Source organism: Chrysochloris asiatica, unplaced genomic scaffold (genome assembly GCF_000296735.1).
Source record: "Chrysochloris asiatica unplaced genomic scaffold, ChrAsi1.0 scaffold00123, whole genome shotgun sequence".
Classification (NCBI taxonomy): domain Eukaryota; kingdom Metazoa; phylum Chordata; class Mammalia; order Afrosoricida; family Chrysochloridae; genus Chrysochloris; species Chrysochloris asiatica.
The window spans coordinates 5,374,225-5,383,774 of record NW_006408641.1 but is presented as its reverse complement, the minus strand read 5'-3'; the positions used below and the strand labels follow the sequence as shown (position 1 = coordinate 5,383,774).

Here is a 9,550-nt window from a genome sequence, read left to right as displayed (position 1 = left end):
GTAAAGATTTACAGCCTCGGAAACCCTCTTCAGGGTCGCTATGAGTCAGAATAGACTCCATGGCACACAGCCATGAAGAATTATACTCTAACAAACTTGAAGCTTTAGAAGAAATAGACTTTTTTACAAAACCACAAATTACCTAAACTAACAGAATGACATAGAAAACTTGAACAGACCTATAACTAAAGAAGAAGTGATCAGATTTCAACAAAACTAACAATTGAAAAAAAAAATCTGAGGTCAAATGGATTTACTAGTGATTGCTACTAAATATTCAGAGAACAGCTTACACCAATGTTTATTCCAGAACACAGAAAAAGATGAAAAACTCCCAAATACATTTTTTGAAGCAAGCATAACCATCATACCAACACCAGGCAAAAATATCACTAAAAAAGAAAATTATAAACCAATATCCCTCACAAACATAAATACAAAATCTTTCAGTAAAATCCTAGCCAATAGAATTCAACTACATATAAAAAACAGCAACAACAACAAAAAAAAAACACACATCATGACCAAGTAGGATTCATACCACATATGCAAGGATAGTTCAATATTAGAAAAACAATCAATGTAATCTACCACATAAATAAAACAAAGGGGAAAAAACACACAATCATATCAATTGATATAGAAAAGGTATTTGACAAAATTCAGCATTTGTTGTTGATAAAAAGACACAACAAAATAAGAATTGAAGGGAAATTTCTTAATAGAATTAAGGGCATATATACAAATACAACAGGCAACATTATTCTCACTAGAGAGAAACTAGCAGCATTTTCTTTGCAAACAGGAATCTGACAAGGATGTCCTTTATCACCATCCCTATTCAATATTGTGTTGGAAGCCTTAGCCAGAGCTATAAGGCAAGAAAGGGAAATTAAAGGCATTCAAACTGGCAAAGAAAAAGTAAAACTCTATTTGCAGAGGATTTAATCCTATACATGGAAAATCCCAAAGCCTCAGTAAGAAAATGATTGGAACTCATTGAAAGATTCAGCAAAGTGGTAGGGCACAAGATCAACACACAAAAGTCAGCCAGATTCTTTTGTACTAATAAAAACAGCTATGAGAATGAAATCAGAAAAACAATAGCATTTACAACAGCCACCCAAAAGATTAAATACTTAGGAAACAAAAGACCTATACCAAGAAAACTGTAAAACACTACTACCAGAAACCAAAAGAGACCTAAAGAAATGGAAGCATATACCATGCTCATGGATGAAATTCTAGTGTGGTGCTATGGGATAATGTGCTGGACAGCAAGGTCAATTTGAACTGCCATGGATAGAAAGATGTAATATTGTGAAAATGTCAACAGTACCTACAGTTGTAATGAAATCCCAATCCAAATTCGATTGTCAATCTTTAAAGAGATGGTAAAACTGATCACTAGCTTTATATAGAAAGGAAAAAGACTTTGGATAAACAGCAACAAAGTTGGAGTCTTCTCACTTCCTGATCTCAAAACCTAATACACAGCCATAATGGTCAACATCAGACACATACATCCATGGCACAGAATTGAGAACCCAGAAATAAATTAATCCATATACAGCCAGTTGATCTTTGACAAGAGGCTAAAACATATTAAATGGGGAAGAGATAGTCTCTTCAACAAATGGTGTTGGCAAAACTGGAAACCCATTTGCAGAAAAATGAAACAAGACCCATATGTCACACCATATACAGAAATGAACTCAACATAAAGACCTAAATATAAAACCTAGAACTATAAAGATCATCAATTAAAAAATAAGGACAAATTTAGGAACTCTGATACATAACTAAAAATGCACAAATAAAAGAAAAAATAGAAGACTGGGACATCCTAAAAATTAGACACTATATGCATCAAAAGATTTCATGATAAGAATAAAAAAAGAGCCCACAGATTGGGGAAATTTGTTTGCATTGACATATCAGACACGGGATTAATCTCTAGAAATCTACTACACCTTGGCAAGAAAAAGACAAACAACCTAATTTAAAAAATGGGCAGAGGACATGAATAAACACTTCACCAAAGAAGATATTCAGGCAGCCAACAAACATATGAAGAAGTGTTCACAATCGTTAGCCAATGGTGGTGGTGGTTACGTGCTGTGGAGTCGGTTCCGACTCATAGTGACCCTGTTCAGGGTTTCCAAGGCTGTAAATCTTTAAGGGAGCAGAAAGCCTCATCTTTCTCCCGTGGTACCACTGGTAGTTTCAAACTGCTGACAGTGAGATTAGTAGCCTGACTTGTAACCACTATGCTACCAGAGCTCCTTCCAATATTAATAGCAAAGTTTAAAAAAACATAAAACAACAAATGCTGGAGAAGGTATGGAGAGATTGGGACCCTCCTACATTGCTGCTGAGACTGTAAAGTGGTGCAACCACTGTGGAAAATGGCATAGTGCTTCCTCAGAAAGTTGGAAATAGAAATACCATATGACCCAGAAATCCCTCTACTTGGCAATATATACACAAGAGATAAGAGCCAGAACACAAGTGGATATACGCATACCTTAAGGTCAGCAGTTCAAAACTACCAGCTGTTCCACAGGAGAAAGATGAGGCTTTCTGCTCCCGTAAAGATTTACAGCCTTGGGAACCCTGTACAGGGTCGCTATGAGTCAGAACCGACTCCATGGCACATAACAACAACATCTTCATTGAAGTACTATTCACAATAGCAAAACGATGGAGACAGCCTAAATGCCCATCAATGGAAGAATAGATAAACAAACTGTGGTACATTCACACAATAGAATACTTCACAAGGTTAATGAATAACGGTGAATGTGCAAAATACCTCATAACATGGATGAACTTGGAGGACATTATCCTGAGCAAAATTAGTCAATCCTAAAAGCACAAATATTGCATCAGACCACTATTGTAAAAGCTCAACAAATGTTTTCATGGTAAAAGAAACCTTCTTTGGTCATTATCAGGAATGAAAGAGAAGGGAGAGTAACTCACTCGCTAGAAAATAGACATATGTCAACTTGGGTGATGAGGAGAGCAATATACAAGAGGGAGGTTGGCAGAAGAATGATGAAGACAGATAAAGACATAGAGTAGACTGCAAGGGCTAAAGGGGATAGAGCAGGGGTGGGGAACATCCAGTCTGCAGGCTGTATGTTGTTGTTGTGAAGTGCCATTAAGTCTGTTCCAACCCATGGTGGTGGTGGTGGTGTGCCATGGAGTCGGTTCTGACTCATAGCGATCTGGTACAGGTTTCTGAGGCTGTAAATCTTTTCAGGAGCAGAAAGCCTCATCTTTCTTCCATGGGAACAGCTGGTAGTTTCGAACTGCTGATCCTGAGGTTAGCAGTCCAATTCGTAACCACTACACTATCAGAGCTCCTGTTCCAACCCTTAGCAACCCTGTACAGGGGTTCCAAGGAGCAGCTGGTGACTTGGAACCACCAACCTTCCAGTTCAAACGGCTTTGCAGTCTAGTGCATTAGCTCACAGCGCCACACCAGGACTAAATCATTCGGTCTGGCCCTGCCATGGCACCTACAGTTCCAACCATCACATTGTTGTTGTTGTTAAGTGCTGTAGAGTCGGTTCAACTCATAGCAACCCTGTATACAGTTTCCGAGGAGTGACTGGTGAGTTTGAAACACTGATCTTGTGGTTCAAAGCGACTTTGCAGACCAGTGCGTTAATTAGGGGTGAGTTAATTAAATGTTTAACCAAATATGTTGTTGTTGTTAAGTATCGTTGAGTCAGTCCCAACCCATAGCAACCCTGTATAGGATTTCCGAGGAACAGATGGTGAGCTTGAACAGCCCGAGTTTGCGGTTCAAAGGGATTTTGCAGTCCAGCACATTAATCCACAGCATCACACCAGGACTCCTGACAAAACACAGCAGGCTAATTTTTAATTTGATAATTTTGTATGGTCCACAAATGATGTTATAAATTTTGTAAGAAAAAGGTTCCCCACTCCTGGGATAAAGGCAAATACTGTTATACACACAACCCTGAAACGACAGTGTTTTAAGGATGGATACATGTACAGATACATAGGCTGGACGAGTAGAGGAGGGAGAAAGGGACTATACCCATAAATCCATACAGGCTTGACAAGATATTTGCACATGGGTATGTACCTTTACTGCAAACACACCTTTGAACATGGAGCATAAGTGGCAAAATAATGAAAACTTCTTAGATATTATCAAACATCTTAAGGCAATGAACTGCTAGGCCTGGGGGCTCTGTACCACATAGTTCACAACAACAATGTTCTACATCCTACTTTGGTGAGCAGCATCTGAGACCTTAAAAGCTCATGAGCAGCCATCTAAGGTACAACTATTGGTCTCTCCATGTTTGGAAAAAAAGAAAAGTGATGAAAAATTGAAGATACTTAGAATCAATTGGCCCAATAGGCCAATGGAACATGTGAATATCAGTTACCAACCCTCTGAGACTAGATGAACTAGATTGTGCCCAGCTATCACAACCAACTGCTCTGAAAGAGATCACATTAGAAAGGGGGAGGATAGAGTGAGTGGGAGAAAATGTGGAACAAAACTCATAAGAAAAGAAAACCAAAAAAAAACAGCAGACTTATTGGTCAAAAAGACACTAGCAAAACCCAAGACTATGGCCCTCAATCATCTTTCAGGTCTAGAACGGAACTCACCTTCATGGCCCAATTTTCAGCCAAGTAGCAATTAGTTATATAAGAGGGGTGACAACAACACTAATAGTATATGTTCATCATAGAAGGGTCAACCAAACAAGACCAAAAGTGCAACACTTACCTAAGAATAAAACTGAGAAGGGATATGAAGGAGGATAGAATGGAAATAGGAACTACACAGAGGAAGTGGAATAATTGTTGCATGGAAGTGATTGCAATAGTTGAGATGAACTGAAGTGTATGATTTGTTGAATGTAAAACTGGTCCATCTTGTCTGTAAACCTTCACTCAATTCACAATAAAAACTTTCAAAAATAGATATTCAACAACAAGCGTGATAGTTTGGCAAGTACATACTTTTAATCACCACTTCACAAAATAAAAAATGTTGACAAATTTCATAAGTTCACAAATCTATTACCAGGGAGCATCAAGCCTAACCCCTAGTATTCTGACTCCAAGGGTTCCTTCCATTTCATTGCATTTTGCCACCGCCTACGAACAATCTACAAAAACAATGTGCCACACAAGAAATAGTTCCTAGCATCATGCTGACAAACTACGGTACTATTAAAACCAAAATAATGCTGTCTTCAACAATTTACAAGGAAAAACTTTCCATAGGACGTGAAACATGCTACCTAGAACCTGACCTACAATTTCTTAAAAACGCATTACTGTAAGGGTTGGAAATGTAAAAGGAGGCATTTTGTAGCAAAAGGAAGGGAGTGATTGACTTTGCAGTCCAGGAGTAAAGGTCCCTGGGACCATCAAGGGAGAACAGCGGAGTGAGGGACCCTACCCAGAGAAACAGTGATGCCAGAGATGGAGGCAGAGACGATGAAGTAGAGAGATGGAGTGGCTAGGGACTCTGGACCCAGAGAGAAAGAGGGCCTGTGTGCTGACAACCAGGTGGCAGGCTTGCAGGGTATACCCTTTGGTTGGTTTGATTGTAACCATGGCAATGTTACGATATATGATAGGATGAATATAAAGCTGATGTTTTCCCATGTAAACTATCACTCAATTCATTATAAAAACTTAAAAGAAATGCATTACTGAGTATAACCTTCAAATAGTACATTACTATCTGAACAGCTTGTTCATATACTTTGAATAGATCAATGACAAATCATCAACAATACTGGGAAACTATTATTCCAGTTATATGACTTTCTTTTAATAAATTGATATTATCACTTTTAGATAAATAAAATAGGACTAAGAGTGATTATGGGTTTTGCAAATGAAAATCACAGTTTACTATAGAAACAACTTTTAGGCAAGAGGCTTTTGGAAACAAACACAAAAATCTTCTAGCAACTTAAAAAAAAAAAAAGTTTCACTTTAGCTATTTTAACACCCAGTAAACCCAAAAATCCAGATGACTCATCTTGCAATAAATCAGCAGTCACAGAAATATGTTTGCTACCTCAAATTACCCTGACTGTTCAAATGCCTATGTCAGATACACGGATAAATAATAAAGTTAAATTACTACCTCACATATTTTTCACCATATGCTCTTTAAATGAGAATGGCATTCTTGAAATAGTATAAGCATTAACATTAAAACAAACACATCAATAGAGCAGCTTACGCCTCCTTAAAATAAAAGCACAGGGCCCTGGTGCAAAATGGTTAAAGCACTTGGCTGCCATCCTAAAGGGCAGAGGTTAGAAGCCACCAGTCATTCTGCAGGAGAAAGACGGGACAGTCAGCTTCCACCAAGATGTCGGCCTGAGAAACCCTATGAGGAAGTTCTACTCTGTCCGATAGAGTCACAATGAAGCAGAATCAACTCAACAGCAGTGGGTTTGGGCTTTGGTAAATAAAAGCACACAAATGTGAATATATAAGCTTTTGTTGTTAGGCACCATCAAGTACATTCTGATTCCATGTATTTGTTGCTGTTGTGTGCTGTTGAGTCAGTTCTGATTTGTAGCAACTCTGTATAGGGTTTCTGAGAGCAACTGGTGGGTTTGAACTGCCAAACTTGCAGCTACCAGTTCAATGCTTATCCTACAACACAACACCAGGACTCACAGTGTCACTATATATATACAACAGAATGAAACACTGCCTGGTTCTAAGCCATCCTCATATTCACTGCCATGTTTGAGCCCATTGGTACAGCCACTGCAGCAATTCATCTTATTGAAAGTCTTCTTCTATTTCATTGACTCTCTACTTTACCAAGCATGATATTCTTCTCCAAGGACTGGTCCCTCCTGATAACTTGTACAACGTATGTGAGACAAAGTCTTGCCTTCCAACTTTAAGAAGCATTCTTGCTATACTTTTTCTAAGACAGGTATATTCGTTCTTCACAAATACCACAATTAAAAAGCATCAGTTCTTCTCCCATCTTCCTTATTCACTGTCCAGTTTTCACATGCAACTTGTAGACATTGCAACTCACTTTTCCATTCAACATTAAAACACAAACACAAAAATAATTAAGAAAGTAACATTCATACTCTGTTTCTGTTTAAAAATATCAAATCTCAGTGCTGAAAGGTTACTCCATCATTTGGGAATAATTTCTAATAACAATTTAGTTTTAGATTTAATTTTCTGTGGCACTGTAGGACAATGCACTGTATAGCAAGGTCAGTCTGAATCACAAGCTTGGTAGTTCAAACTCACCAACCGCTCCTTGGGAAACCCTATACAGGGTTGCTATGAGTCGGAACCAACTCGACGGCACTTAACAACAACAACGATTTAGCATTTAGTTATCAGAATTGCATTTTATCCTTTCATTTTCAGTGAAGCCATCTGTAAAAGCAAAAACTAAAGGGGTGAAATAGGAAGAGTACAAGGCTATCAACCCCCCACCCCACTCCCATGGAGCCCCTACATTCATTTTCATTCAGTGGTTCACAAACAGGACTAAACCCATAATATGGAAAACACAATCTTCTCAACTACATCACTGTCTGCATTCTTTTGGCAACCAGAATTAAAGCATACCTTCCCCCTGCAATCCTCAGCTCTGCTGCAATACAGATCTGGGCCAGTTTCAGAGGCCGGCCTATCAAATCTACCCATTCCTTCTTTAGTATTTCATCAGTCCTACAAAACAGCAAACTCTTCACGTTGTATTTTCCTATACTATTTAGCTAACACCGTATTTTAACTTTTTGTTTTTCCAAAACAAACTAAACATAGGCCATTATCACTTAAGTTTCAACGCTCCCCCACCCTCGCCCCTTCCAAGATCCACACACTCCTTTCTTTCTCTTCACTGCCAATCCCTGTGAATCAGTCCCCAAACCCCAGTAATTACCACTATGTAACTTCTTGGCAAGAGTCCTTTTTGGCTTTACCCGCACACTTACTCTGAAGATATCCAATTCCAATGCAAAATGCAAAGTCCCACTTCTCAATTCATTGTCAACATACCTACTTTGCGGATTCTGAACAGACTCCTAGCTACTTACCTTTTTGGATCCACTCTCATCCCAAGTCCGAATCTCCTCCTATACGACTTGCCTTCCAAGTCTTGACAACCTATGTGCCTGACAGCTCGTCGACCTCCTCTATCCATCAGACCTCCAAAGTCTCCCTCCCCACTGTCCTCCAACTTTCTTCCTGCTGGGACATTCTTCCACTGCCCTTAGAGCCTCAGCTTCCCCTATGACTATTCCCCAACCCGGCCGCCCCCTGCCCGGCCTCATCGTCCCCTCTCAAGGTAACCAGAACCCCTAGTCCTGCAGGCCCTGGCGCTTGTCCTCATCCCCATCTGTGGTCCTGGCTCCCCGCACCTGCTATCAGGGTTCCCGGCTTGCAAAAATAAAAAACCAAGCAGTTCCTCTTCCTGTGGGGTACCCCTACCTCAGGCCACTTCTGTCAACATCCAGTCACCCGTGCTTCGCCGGGGTACCCCAACTCACCCCCGCCTCCGCCATCTTCTGGGACCAGCCCCGCCCCCCACTCCGCTTCTTCCTCCTCCCCTCCTCCAACTCCGCCCGAGTTTCACTGCGATCGCGCTCCCGCGATAGGGGCAGACAAGCTTCCGGTTTGTGCGTGCAGTTGTCTGTGAATCAGCGAATCGGGGCAAAAGGGTTTCCGGTCGCCAGGAAATTGAGACTAGCAGTAGACGTAGAACGTCTTTATGGTGGGAGGCTGTCAGATCAGCTGTTGTTTGCTTCTGACCAAACAATCTTGTATTGTGACGGGTGCCTAGACACCGTGGGCGGTGTCAGAGGATCGCGCACGGACACACGTACACCCTCCGGAGAGGTGTGGCCCTTTGCTTGTCGTGGCCCACTGCATGTAGCTCTCCCAAGAGCTCTGGAACGCAGACCGCCTGGTCTTCCTGCTACGTACACTAGTTCTCAGTATAATTGTGCTTTGGCAGGACTTTGCTCTCTGCCCTTTTCCTTCCCATACTTAGGCATAATGCCTCTTGGGAGAAGAATTATAGTTGACACTTCTCTCATCTGCATTCCACAGGGCTTCATGCGGTTTTTATTGATTATTAATCTTTCCCCAAGGACAACCAGGTGATGTGGTTTGGGGGCAATAGGAAGGGTTTTAGATGTTTCCATCAAAGTAGAGAAATTACAAAATCTTATAACACCTTATCAGAAGTAATACTATAACCATTACTTTCTGTTGACTCTGAAACCGTGATTTTAGAACATGGAAAAACCCGAACAGATCCTTGAACTTACGCCATGATTGAAAGTGTACATTGGTACATAATATGTAAATATCAAAGACCATTAAAAGATTTCCTTCTCAGAAAAATAGGAAAGCAAATCTTAAATAAAATAAAATCCATCTTGATTTTATTTTTTAGGTAGCTGGTATCACTTTTTTAGGTAGCTGGTGTGGTGCTGTAGGTTAACGCGTTGGACTGCAAAGTCGGTTTGAA

At 40.2% G+C, this 9,550-nt stretch overlaps 1 protein-coding gene across 2 annotated transcripts in view; it reads right to left on the bottom strand.

Moving 5' to 3' along the window:
- INSIG2 (insulin induced gene 2) overlaps positions 1-8,645 on the bottom strand; it is a 26,686-nt gene extending 18,041 nt beyond the window's left edge. Inside the window, exon 1 of one of the 2 annotated variants that reach the window (XM_006868721.1) lies at positions 8,565-8,645. The gene's annotated coding sequence lies outside the window, so the exon portion shown is untranslated. The remainder of the gene's footprint in view (positions 1-8,564) is intronic. The other variant, XM_006868720.1, reaches the window with a different exon arrangement.
- Positions 8,646-9,550: the final 905 nt, after the last annotated feature.